Source organism: Anas platyrhynchos, chromosome 13 (genome assembly GCF_047663525.1).
Source record: "Anas platyrhynchos isolate ZD024472 breed Pekin duck chromosome 13, IASCAAS_PekinDuck_T2T, whole genome shotgun sequence".
NCBI classification, from domain to species: domain Eukaryota; kingdom Metazoa; phylum Chordata; class Aves; order Anseriformes; family Anatidae; genus Anas; species Anas platyrhynchos.
The window spans coordinates 5971648-5984751 of record NC_092599.1 but is presented as its reverse complement, the minus strand read 5'-3'; the positions used below and the strand labels follow the sequence as shown (position 1 = coordinate 5984751).

The 13104-nt window shown below is 38.2% G+C and overlaps 1 protein-coding gene across 1 annotated transcript in view; it reads right to left on the bottom strand.

The window, feature by feature from the left end:
- Positions 1-13104, bottom strand: part of SUCLG2 (succinate-CoA ligase GDP-forming subunit beta) — a 110763-nt gene that overhangs the window by 90047 nt on the left and 7612 nt on the right. The window lies entirely within an intron of this gene.

The following is a 13104-nucleotide window of genomic DNA, read 5'->3' as shown; positions in this document are numbered from 1 at the left end:
TAAGAGCATTTTCTTAACATTTGTGCATTCGAAGTATTCAGAAAGCTACAGAAGATTTTAAACCATGCAAGGTTCACTGGTGATCTCTGCTAGAAATAAAACGCCTTGCATTTAATATCAACAAAGATTGGCAAACTTCATTTGAAAAATATTTTATTCTACTTTTCTATGAGTATTTTCCAGCATCTCTGGAAAGAAAAACAACATGGAATTACCATCATCCTGTACTAAACAACATGTATGTATTTTCAGTGGTTTGTAACCCACACTTGGCTGGTCACAAGTACATTTTGTTGAAACCAGCACAATCATGCAAGCCACGCAAGGCCAACAACTAGAAAAGAATTTACACCGTTCTCAGTAGTGGGAGTTCTCAACACACCAGCTTAGAAGTTCCTGCACATATATGTATTTATCATGGATACAAAGATATGGCAGAGTTATACACACACACACAGACATCGTATTTGCTAGTTTCAGAGGTTAAACCATTGACACTCTGGGCATCACTGGTTCATTGCTGAACGATTTAAAGAAACTACACTTTCTCCACAGGGGATGACTTGTTACAGATAAAAGCAAGAATTAAGGAGCTGTTAAGGAGCTGTTAACACCCTGTTAACATCACATACAGTTCTGTAATTGTTGGTTTACATTCAGCAGCAAGCACAACAGACACTTTAGGCCCAGCTCTGAAATAACATTTGAAGTAATGTGGTTTTAAGTTTCTTTGTTTATTTTTTGGTCTCAATAAGAAACTTTTTTTTCTCCCTAGATGTTAAAAACACAATTCTGCAAGTACTAATTCTTGATAATAATATGAATTTCACAACAAACAGTCTGTGTTTGCATAGACCTAACAGATCCATGTACATCTGTATTTTAGGTATCTCTCTGGGTCGGTGAGCCCCTCCGCTAGCAATTCAAAGAAACTAGTCTGAAAGTTGTCACTGACTCCTGGCAATGGCAAAATCACTACTTACGCCAGCAAAAGATGCTCATCCCACATGGAGAGGCAAACTGTTGGCCTACTGGCAAAGAGCCCAGAATCAGCCCTGGGTTCCTCCTGAAGTTAAGGAGCACAGTATGCAAGTTAGCACTGCATATTCAGAAACGTCAGACAAAGGGGATTATTTACTATACTAATACTTTCATCTCTAACAGTATGATAAAAAATAGTATCCTAATGAAACTTTATACTGAAAACAAAAACCTCCCCGCTGAAGTCTTTCAATAATGCATGCCCTTTATCACAGTGCTAGAATTTTAAATGCTGCGCTGTAAGAAAAGCAAACTTCTGTCTCCTCTGCTTGGTTTGAAACATAACACAAGATTGAGACATAAAGGAAATACAAAACACATTGTACAAAATACAAGCTAAAATGCGCTTTCAGTTTGTATTTCCCTGTTGCCTGTGTTAGGCTCCAAGAGCTATCACTTCCACAAGGGAGTAACACGAGGAGCTGAGAGCAGCCCTGAAGGTCAATTCCAACCTCATCCAGAAACGGGACAAGGGATTCCAACCAGAAGTTGACACCAAAAACCCACAGTTTCTGTCAATCTACTGAAAAGCTTTGAGTGTGACTGGAAAAAACACCATTTTTAAACCATGACAATCATTAACCTTCTCTTTTTCACTATTTCTCTAAAGAGTACAACAACATTATTATAATAACGATTTCAGCACACAGCATTACTAATCCCCACACGTAGTCCACATGTACACACATACTGAAGAGAAGCATCACCTAGAGCACCTATCATTTCATGTACCTGGGTCTGTACAGGCAGCCAGGAGTCTACTGATGCCTCTGCTGATGAGTAGTACTGAGGAGTCTACTGATGCAGTGATTTGAGCACTGCTACGAGACTAAGAGACATTTGCAAAGGCCCCCTCTTTCAGCTGTAAGAAGCACACCAATCAAGCCACCCATGCTTGCAAAGGGAGGGAGCAGAGGAAGGAGGAAAAAATACACATCTCCAATATTTTCAGATCTGACTTTTGGGGCTCAGAGAAAAAAACAAAAATTAAGAAAAAACACACTTAAGTATAATCAACTTAAAACAAACAAAATCAATAATTCTAATTTAAATCTGAAAGGAAGAAATCTTGACTTAAATAATCAATTACATTCAAATTCTGTGCCTGTACTTCCTATAAGGAAGGACAGTTCTCCTTACTTGGATGCTGGAAGATTTGAAACAGAGTAAGTCTACACTGAACTCGATAGCACTTTTTAGTTTTATTTGTAAGCCTTATAAATTCAGTTCTTTATTTTTGTGTTAAGCAATCTCATTTCCCATGGGGCCACAAAAATTTTGATTACTCTGTTTATAATTTAAGAACAAGTCTTCCAAAGTAAGGTATTATTCACCATGTAGAACAATAAATCTTAGTTTCACACAGGTATGTTATTCAGCTGATGTAAATCAGATAAACCAAAAGAAATTACTCAATCTTATTTTGGGGCAGACTTGCATTGCTGTTACTTGACAAAAGTATTTTGAAACAATTTGTTTTCAAATTTCCTGCTTGGATAGGTATTAAATAGTTAGGAGCTTGCAATACAGCACTGTGCATCAACTGACACCTGTGGTGTTAGCTCAAACCAGCAAGGTTTAAGTGATAAAAATCTCTGAAGGACTTCGTTCTATACTACAGACTGCAAAGGGTCACTGCTTAATGAAGGTCACTGCTGATAACTCACAACACGTGACAGGTAACGGAGCAGAAAAGCAGCCAAAACTCTGTTTGCTTTATGAAGCCTGCAACCAGCTCTGGTCTCTGCTACCCTCCTGGCGTGTTACAGAAGCTCATAGTGCAGGCACACATTCTTCAGGTATAAAATGGATATAACTCAGTGCTCCACAGGGATTCTCTCTGAATCATTGCTGAGAAATTAAAAATTAAGTTACATATACACACATAAACGCACATACATACAGAGGTCTGTTCATGTACAAGAATTAGGCAAAGTTAAGAAACCAGGGGATATTTATTCTGGAAATAACAAACCAAAAAGGTTTGAGGAACCCTGTCAGAAGTAAGAGCAAAATTCATTTGAAAGAATTAGCAAAGCAGTCCTAAGGGCGACAAAAAAAAAATAAAAATCTGGCCATAAAACTTTGGTACAGAGAAGCCAGCAAACATAAGGTTAGTAAGCTTGTACATTTTTTCCTATTTTCCTATAGTTTATGGTTCTTAGAGAGACCATCTTCCTGAAGGCCAACTGAAGACTTTCAATCAAGGCTTCTGACAAAAGACAAACTCCTGGTTGTGAAAGAGGCACTTGATAAAATGAGTTAGTACAGCCTACCGGTGCATAACAGAGCTCAATGCATTGAAGAAACCAACAAAGTTTGTATTAGAAGCTCTGAAGAGCAAGGAATATAAAAAAAAAATGCTTTAAAGTCCTTGCAGCATACAACCATATGTCTTGCGAAGAGTGAGCAAAATAAAGCAGTTATAAGACATGAAAAAGCAAAAGCCTTGAATCTGAAGATGACTACTCTTTCAAGACTATCTTGAAAACACAAAACAGCTGTAAACATACACGTTTAAAGCTTAAGGCACGCACAAAAAAAATGACTGTAAGATGTTAGAAATGTGAGTAAGCAGATGATTCCCTGAACTAATTCTGAGTTCAAAGATGTTTTCATTGCAATAAATGTCTGAAAGATTTAAGAGGGACAGCAATAAAAAGAATCAGTACAAGAATCTTGAAAAATCCTTGCCAGATGAAGTTCTCGCCCCTCTCAAATACATTTACACCAAGCAGTCACAAGAATTTGAGATGGCCTTGAAATACTTTAAGCTTCTTGGGCATCATAAATTTCCATGCATGCAACATAGAAATATATACCCAGTGTACACCCAGCTGACAGTAACACAGCTACTGCAAAAAGGTACAGCCTTAAAGACAGCCTAGGCAAGAGTCTACAAAGGAAGAAAGCTGTTCCCCAGACCTACTTTTCTATGGACAGCTGTAACCAACCCTTTCCCCCAGCCATTTTTTAACTGACATTTTTACTTCTCTGCATGTTAACTACAATTCCTATTAAAAAAAAAAAAATCTAAGTCACTCCAGTGAGCGTAAATAACTGAAAATAAAAATCCAGACAATATGTTTTCAGACTGGAACAAAGAAGAATTCAAACTAAGAGTTTCAGTTGTTTAAAAGCAAGTTCTCATTAAAAGGACGAAATAAGTAACAACCATAGCTCTACTGAAAACTTCCAAGTGATCTTATATTACTACAATGAAAAAAAAAATAGCTTTTATATGACCTTTCTTTGTATGTTGTCTGTTTGTATACACAGTACAGATGGAGATAAACACTAGTTTGAGAATCATATATGCGAGGTAAGTTGAAAAGGAGTTTCTTCTTTTGTTTTAATCACAGGCAGAGGCAAATAAGCATTAAAAATGAGTTTATGAAAATAAGAAAAAGTCAGTACTGATACACACATTTTTATATAATTTATGATTTTAAATAATTTTAGAAAGTTTTAAAGATGAATTAAACTCTTCCTAGTAGGATAATTCTTAAAGATTAAATTTCTAATATAAGTGTTTTTCAAAGAGATTAATACACTTAAATAGGGCTCTGTTACAACTGATAACTTTCCCTTAGAGCCTGACAACAGCATCAAAAACACGAGAACTAAAGTAAGTGGGATCAAAGGCCTCAACTGAACAATAAAATGAAGTAAGATGAAGACAGAATTATTTGATCAAGTACAAGTTTCACACTGGGTTCTCTCCTGATGGATGGATTTATTTGGCATCTCCTACAAGCACAAGGGATTCATGTTTGGTGTTCCCCTCCAATCTCCCTTTACCTCTCCACCTTCCCAGATTTTGGTTACTACTCAGAATCACACTAGTGTAGACCAAAGGTGTAGAAACAGATGAGGATTTTGAAAGCACTGTTACTAGTAATTGAGTATTGTTCTCAACAAGTCTTCTGTTGAGTTTCTTCTTTATACACACAGATAATGTGAGTTTGGTCCAATCACATATGCAGAGTGCTACCAAAATCAGTGACACGGGCATATAAAGAAGTTAAATGTCTTTTTTTGACCACCTTAATAAGACAAGGTGTTTTACATTGTAATCGTTTATTGACTAGTGCTAGAGAAAAAAATTGATCGTTCCCATAACCTGCATAATCTCTTATTTTACACGTTTGTTTGCTTGGGTTTGTTTTATATAAAATGCTAAGGACCCTACATAAATACTGTATTTGGAAAGCAGTCAGATTAGATTCTTCTACTACTCAGTTTGCCATTTCTGGAGCTGGCAAGAAAAAACAATTTGCATTATTTGAATAATATGGGCTAAATAACATAAGATAGGTAAAGTGGAGATGAACTACAACAGAGGTATCTTTGTCCATATATATATATATATATATATATATATATATATATATATATATATATATATATATATATAAATAAAATATGCAATGGTAGGTACTCCAATGTGCAACATCTTTCAGGGTGACCCTGGAGATGGCACTCAAAAGACAATGGGACGCATGTGTCTATCTTCTTTAAAAAAAAAAAAAGAAAACAAAAAAAAACAGGAGAAGCTGTCTTCGTATTCACCAAAAAGTGTACAAGTTGCACGTTAACTACTTAAGCAAACTCTGCTCAGAAATACATGTCACATGTATCCACAGAACAAGAATATCATCGGCAACGCAAGGTTCAAACTAGACTATGATATTTCTTCCTTATCTGAACACATAATGTTTTTTTGCATGGTTTATTTGTTTCGGCTTTTTTTTTTTTTACTCCCTTGCCTCCCTGGTGAGACCACTAAATTTATTTTAAAAAATTGCTATTTCATACTTAATCCCATGTGGAATTATATTGGCTAAACATTTACATTGATTAAGTACCTTCCCACATCAAGTTCAGTGATCAAGTTTAGACAATTTATCTAAAAAAAAAAAAAAAACTAACCTCAAAGACATAATACTTAGCAAATCTTTTCAGGCCAAATCATGTACTTTTGGAAAATGCCAAATACAATCAGCACTATTAAAAAAATAACAAAAACACCACTCAGCAGATTTCTGGTATAATTGAATATCCCTTGACACAACTATATAATTTGAGCAGCTCTACTGTTTACATTAACCTAGCTTAATGCATATTATTGCACCAATATTAAAAGCAAGGCACACTTCAGTGACATCCAACATTCCCTTTTCATTCATGGTGAAAGCCAGTATTAACAACATGAAACAGAAATGGAGCTCTTAAAATCACCTGACACTGAAACTGGTCAGATAAATGCAGATTACCTTCTTCTCCCTCTGAGTCCCTGATTGGGTCCCTGATTTACCTCTCAGAATAGACCACGCAAGGCACCTGGCTCAGTAAAATGCAGCAGGCCTCAGTCTCATAAGAGAGGAAAAAAAAGGAGACCACACTTCCAAGTTCTTTAATCAAAATGCTGTAGCCATTTTGATCAATAAACTGCAAGGGCAATTTACTGTTTTCTACCACTGAACCGTGCACTCACTTTTCAGGAAGAGATCTGTCACTGCAATTAAGGTTTACGTGATGCAAATTCCAATCAAAAAAACTATAAAAAAATCACAGAATCATACAGGTAGGAAAGCACCTTTAAGACCATCTTGTCCAACCTTTAGTCACGAAATACGCCACCACATCATTGTTTAATAAAGCTAGGCAGCCTGTTCTGGGTAATTCTGGCTACTCCTAACAGCTCTGACTCATTGAAGCAAGGTGTTCATGTTAAATAATTAGGTAATTCTCTTTGTATGCACAAGAAAAAAGTAGAAAAATTGGTGGCTTGTTTATAAAACCTGTACTAAAGCAGTTAATATTATTAGAACTTCAACTGGAAATTGTTTACAAAAATGAGACAAACAGTTGAGAGCATGGCCAAGAGTTTCAAAATTTTAAGTTCCATTTAAGTAAGCAAATTTAAAGTTTCCAAATAGTGAAACAGGCAACTTAAATGTCCGTATTAGTGAAAATCAAGTTGCTACCTTGAGTGAATAAATCTTGATAGCAAAGCCTTAAGTTAAATCCTATTTCAGAAAATCTTTGCCCAACATTGCCTTAATATCGTTTTTCAATTACCCAAAAGAGCTTATTCAAAACTGAGCATTCTGTATTCTCTGAAATCACTAATCCGCCCTTAAGTCATGCTTACACTGAAGGAGAAGTGTATCAGCTCAATCCATAGGCAGTTTAGTGACATTTAAATAACAGCACACTTCAGCAATCAAACAATTGCTCCCTGTGTGCTCCTGAAAGCCAAGAAAACCAGTGCTGTGTTACACCTTTTACACCTTTATGCCTCATGCAGTTCTCCAACCCAAGATGACATCAGTGTAGACTTCACCACTGCTCTCCCCTATACAGCTGACACAGCCGTACAACCCCTCGAGCAGCCTTTAACAGCCGTGTATTTCTTGAAACAGAGAAGCCAAGGTGCTTGCTGCTACAAGGCTGCACTTTCCCAATTCTGCTCAGCATCCCTGGGACCAGCAGCTCCTGTGCCCTCCCACCTGAGCCTGAAGAGGAGAAAATCCATCAGGAGGCTTCCTTTGCTGCTCACTTTACTCTGTGAACCAATGCACCAGGTGAAGCAGAGCCATAGAAGGGATGCACCAGAAGCAGGGCACTGGGGACAGGAGGACACTGAGAGCAGCCTGCCCTCGTCCCCAGGGAGCAGGGACATCACCTGCACCACCTCCTGCAAGCTAAATCTGGGAAGAACAACATGAAACTACATGCATGCCACTCAGCTGCATGTCTCCTGAAGCAGTTACTCAAATTCACTGCACAGTTCATTGTAGAGAAGAGTAACACTTCAGAAAACCTATAGTTCAGAAGTCTACGGTTTTAAACAGGATTTTTTATTGTTACATTAGGCGTTCGTGTCATCATTTTAATCCTAGCTCATGCAATCAAAACAAAGCACTTAGTTAAATCTTCCCCTGAAGATTTCCACATAGTTCACGGAAAAGCCAATTTCTCTTGTCAAGTTGCAAGGTTCTTTTAATAGGAGCCGCTGCAAACCAGAGATAGGGAGGCAGGAATCACAGCACATCCCAGCATGAAACATCAAGATGGTGACAAACACCAAAGAAATAAAGGGAAGAGCTTTCCTGAACGATTAACATCAAATTGAGAAACTGAAGCTATTTTAACGGAAAAGCTACAGAGGATATATTTAGTCATCCTATCTGTTTTACTTAAGGAAATCTACCTTTTCTTCCATCGCCGGGCAACAGTGATTATTCTAATGCGATGTAACAAGGCATATAAAGTACAGGTTACCAGCCTGTAGATAATAAAACAGGCTAGAAACTAATAAATGCCAGCTGACTTCACCTGTCTGTTGAGAAACAGGCAGTCACCAATTACTAACAGAATGAGAATTTGTTTGTTTAATAATTATGCTAATTTATTGAAGTTTTATTAGACAGGTACACAGGCAGTATTGACAAGTTCCATAAAGCACTATAAAGCATGGCTGACTTACTTCAAAACAAATTAAAACAGATCGTACTGCATGCTATGTAAAGGAACAATGAAAGCCTGGTAGAGTGAATGGTCATGATCAGCTCAGCAATGGGTACAATTCCAGGACTGCACGGACCTAAAGACCTCCTGCTGCAGCAATAAGCTTCATACGCATGGGAACTCATGCCCGGAGATCCTGAACCTCATGATCCCAGGAGAGAGCACAAACTGCCGTGCTTTACAACCTCTTGCAGAGGCATTTTCTAGCCCAGGTCTGCCCTAGCAGACTACTTTCTGTATGGGAAACCCTCTGCTATATATCCTGAGCTCAGCACTACTGAGCTCTGCAGGGCACAGTTTGAAGGACTCAGATTAGGCACTCCAAAGAATACGATGCCTTGTGTTTTCCACACAATCACCTATGCCACATTTTTTTTTCCTGCTACTAATAAATTTCTAACCTAGCTCCAGGAACAGTGTAGTGGAAGATTGTCCAAGTGCAGATTTAGGGCAGTGCAGCACAGCCCTGCAAACAAAAGGAGCTATTCAGCTTTCAAATCAATTCCTCCTGGGGGGGCAGAGGGGGTGGCATGTGTAATTTCTCCTTTTACCTCTTAAGAATATGAGGTAAATAGTTCCTAAATTAACAAAATATTATTTGCTTGTAGTGACTATTTTCTTGAGTGAAAAACCAGTATCTGTCAATTTGTAATCATTTAATCACACACAGGAGGAACATCAGGAGCGTGTCCATCAGTTTCAAAGTGGCTGCCTGCTGTCAAGGCTTTCTTTGCTACATCCAGCTCCTTCCTTAAAACCCACCTTCTGAATCTTTCCACAGCAGCCCCAACCCAGAACAGAATTGTTCTGCTGCACTCTAAACTTTGCCACAAATAGCGGAGGACTCCAGAAGACAGCACCAAACTAGCTCACCTATTATTCACCCTTTTGAAACTTGGCTTTACAAAGCCAAATAGATTGGCTTTGAAGAGTTCCTGTGTAAATACTATTCCATTTAATCTAAGTCATAACAATACATACATAAAAAAGGAAGCCCTCTTGTTTTAGAGGCATCTCAGTTATGTCCCGAATATCTCACAGTATTGCAGACAAAATGGCAAGTTATATTTAAGCTCTGCCAGCCTTTAAGTAAATGCATTCTGGGCTGGAATTTTTTTTGTTGTTGTTTTAAAAAGACCATAATGTCTCCCTCAATAGTTGTCCTGAATGTTCCTGATAGCTCTCTACTAAAAGAAACCTTTTCAGTCCAAAAGTTCCCAAACATTTTTCTCTTTACCCTTCTGTCTTATGTTCTTTTGATTTTTACCTTGCATGCCTTTTTGTCCTTTTATAATCGCCCACTGCAAACTGAATGATCCCAAGCTTAACTTCCGCGTTCCCTTAGAAATACCGCGGCACAGTGTGGTGTTCCTACAATGCACAACTCATTTGGGCCATTAGCTCAAGAAAGAAAGAAACTACACAATTATGCTCCAATGTGCCTTTAAATCACATTTATAAACTCAGCTTTCTGATTTATCCCTCTGTTTATTTCTCATGCAAGGAAGCAGAGACAAGAATGAACTTGAAGCAAGTCCTTCACTCATTGCAGATTTAAAGCCTCCAGTAATGATTATACTTTATAGACTTATTTGCAGCTTGCTTACACACAGGGATTTTGACAGCTATTCTGTAAATACACTCTCCCACCTACTAAGCTCCATTGTAAACTACCAGGAACATGCACAGGGTCAGACTTGAGCTCCTTCTGTCACAGTTGTTCTCCTTATCTCAGAAAACCAGAATCTGAGCCCACATCCTTGTGCACTACAAGGCAGATTTTAGCAGCTACCACCTGGACAATCATTCTGCATGTCTGGGGACGTGGTTTTTTGAGGACTGCAGTCCTCAAATACCAAAGGAGACAGTAGAACGGATGTCTTCTTCAGCAGTCAGACCCTGACCTCACTGCTCTATTTCCCATATTTTTTGCCAGCCTGTTCATCAGTTGTTCCAGCGAGGCAGCCACAGGTTCACCTCCGAATTAAGGAGGACATGGCCAAATCCTTCACAATCCCGCAGCACGACACAGGGGAGCATCAAGGCCTCTATTTACATACAAACACAAAAACAGGAATTGCAGCAAATTAAGTGACAGCGTATTTTAGACACAAGTTCTCCAATGCGTCCTGCTTAGCATTTAAAGGCTGACTGAGCAGAGCTGAGTATGCTCAAACCCCACCAAAGTTCAGCTGAGCGGTCAATCATTAACAACTTCTGAAAACAGAGCCCTAATATGGCAGGCTCCTTATTCTACGAGATTACACAAACACTTTCTGGTTTGAATTACACATTTAAAGCCACAGTAGAAGTAGGATGTCAACAACACAAAGCCCATAGACCAGTCAAAGGGGCAAACAGCTGGGCACTATGTAGGGAATGTGCTCCCTGCTGACTTCAGAAAACATTTGAAAAAAGCCTCTTGCATTCTTTAACCAAACTTTGTACATCCACGTATGCCCAAGATGCAAGCAGACGCTCTGCATTTCTGGAATCAATTTGAAGAGCCTTTGCTTGGGTAAAAGAACCAAGAATATGAATTCACAGACTCAATTTCTCCTTTTGCCAACATACTATCAATAGCATTGTTTTGCGTTAGCAATTAATTTTAGTCAGATTATTCCAATTTTGCTTATTTGAAACTTCAAAGCTTTCAGAGAAGCATACTTTCTGGACCTGAAAAATAACGGCTTTGAAGTATCTGATGAAAATAAACTTACTGCCATATACAACTGGGTGATTAGTTGCAAAAAAAAATACTGGAAAATACTACTTACCTTTGCAAATGAAGTAAGACTGCTGGTGATATGCATTACTTACCCAGATAGGGAAGCGTGCTACCTTTTCTACATAAGTCAGAAATATTCATTTATTTTGAATATCTTAATGGGAAGTTTCATATTTCTGCTCTCACCCTATGAAGTGTTTAACTTCCTAATTTTTTTTACAAGTTTTAAATTATATTTTAATGCAACTACGAAGAACTGCTTTACATATTAAATATAACTCAGAAAAAATAGCTCAAAATATTTTACCATCAACCATGAGCTATAAGGATATATGCATTTTTTATGTCTCATCCTAATTAAACTACCTGAATAATTAGGAAACTCAAAGCATGGTGAATAGGTTGATCAGAAACTTTCCTGAACTCTTGACTCAAGTAATCATATCCATCAAAAAAGCTTTTCACACCTGCTGTGCCCTGGAAGAATACCTTCTCACGTGTTAGGAATCGCTGATATTTTAAGGAAAACACCAATAAGGTGTAAGTTTAGACAGTCTGAGCTCTACTTCTCCTTGTAGAGAAGCAAATATGAAACATAATCACAGTTTTTGTTCCAGCTCTTCAATACTTGCAGCCAAATCATCATAATTTCCATGCTACCTAATTATGTCATCATGTAAGATTATGACTTTGAGCGCTAAGCAGCGTAACACTCCCAAGCAATAAACATGCAAATGTCCACAACGGTAGAAAAAGAAATATAAAAGTGTCTACACAAACAGATTCACTGCATGCCTAAGTCATACCTTGTTTAGCAAACTAGTGAAGAACAATCAGTAACAATTTCTAACCTGCAAGCACCGAAAAAATGACTGGTACACAGTTTTTGTTTAAATCGGAATGCTTCACCTTTTATTGTTAAAAAAAAAAAAAGGCAACTTGATTTTAATTAGACTACTTGACTTAGATTGATACGAAGCAAATGTAAAGGAACAAACAAGAGGAAGACAGCTTTCTGGCTGCTGGGGCACAGCCACAGAGAAACCAGAACCTGTCACAGAATTATGAATGAAAGTATGCTTTTTAATAGAAAACCAAAGATTATGAGCATTTTTCCTTACTTTGCAGGTCTTTTCTTTTATTAATATTTTTTCCATTATTCACACTGGAATTTCACCTTGCTGTCATCCTCAAATCTCAAAGCAAGTTTGGGACACCATGAACAGCATTATCTCTTCACCATCAAAGACTCTGACCTTAAAGTGTATTTCTACATTTCTAACAGCACTGATCAAACAATCCAGACAAGCGAAAGTCTATTTTAAGTCATCTTTAAAACAAAGCCATCTCTGATTTCTTGCCTTCTGGAAATGCAGGCGCGTTCACCGCCTGCGCTTGGCCATTTGGAATGATTGAGACTTTCAGACACGGGGAAGCGCAGCGTACAATAAAAGCTAATCAGCGAGCCAAAGGAGTAGGGGAGAGCAATCCTTCATCAGAAGCATGATCGTCGAGTAGCTCTTTAAAAACACAGCCTACCTGTGAGCTGATAGCATTAATCAGGCACTAAGTGACGGAGGTCACCAGCAAAGCTAATGTCGACCCAACGTGGCTGCTCATAAGAGAACGCAAAGTAATGAACATAGTATTCAGAAATCCAGTCTGCAGCTGGACAGGAGACCCCCAGAGAGCCTTCTGCATGAGGGGATTAGGAGAGAAGCACCAATTCCGTGGGATTAGCGACTCAAACCTGCTCCTCCCAGCCCCAGGCTCCTCCATGACACAACACTAAGCAGGAC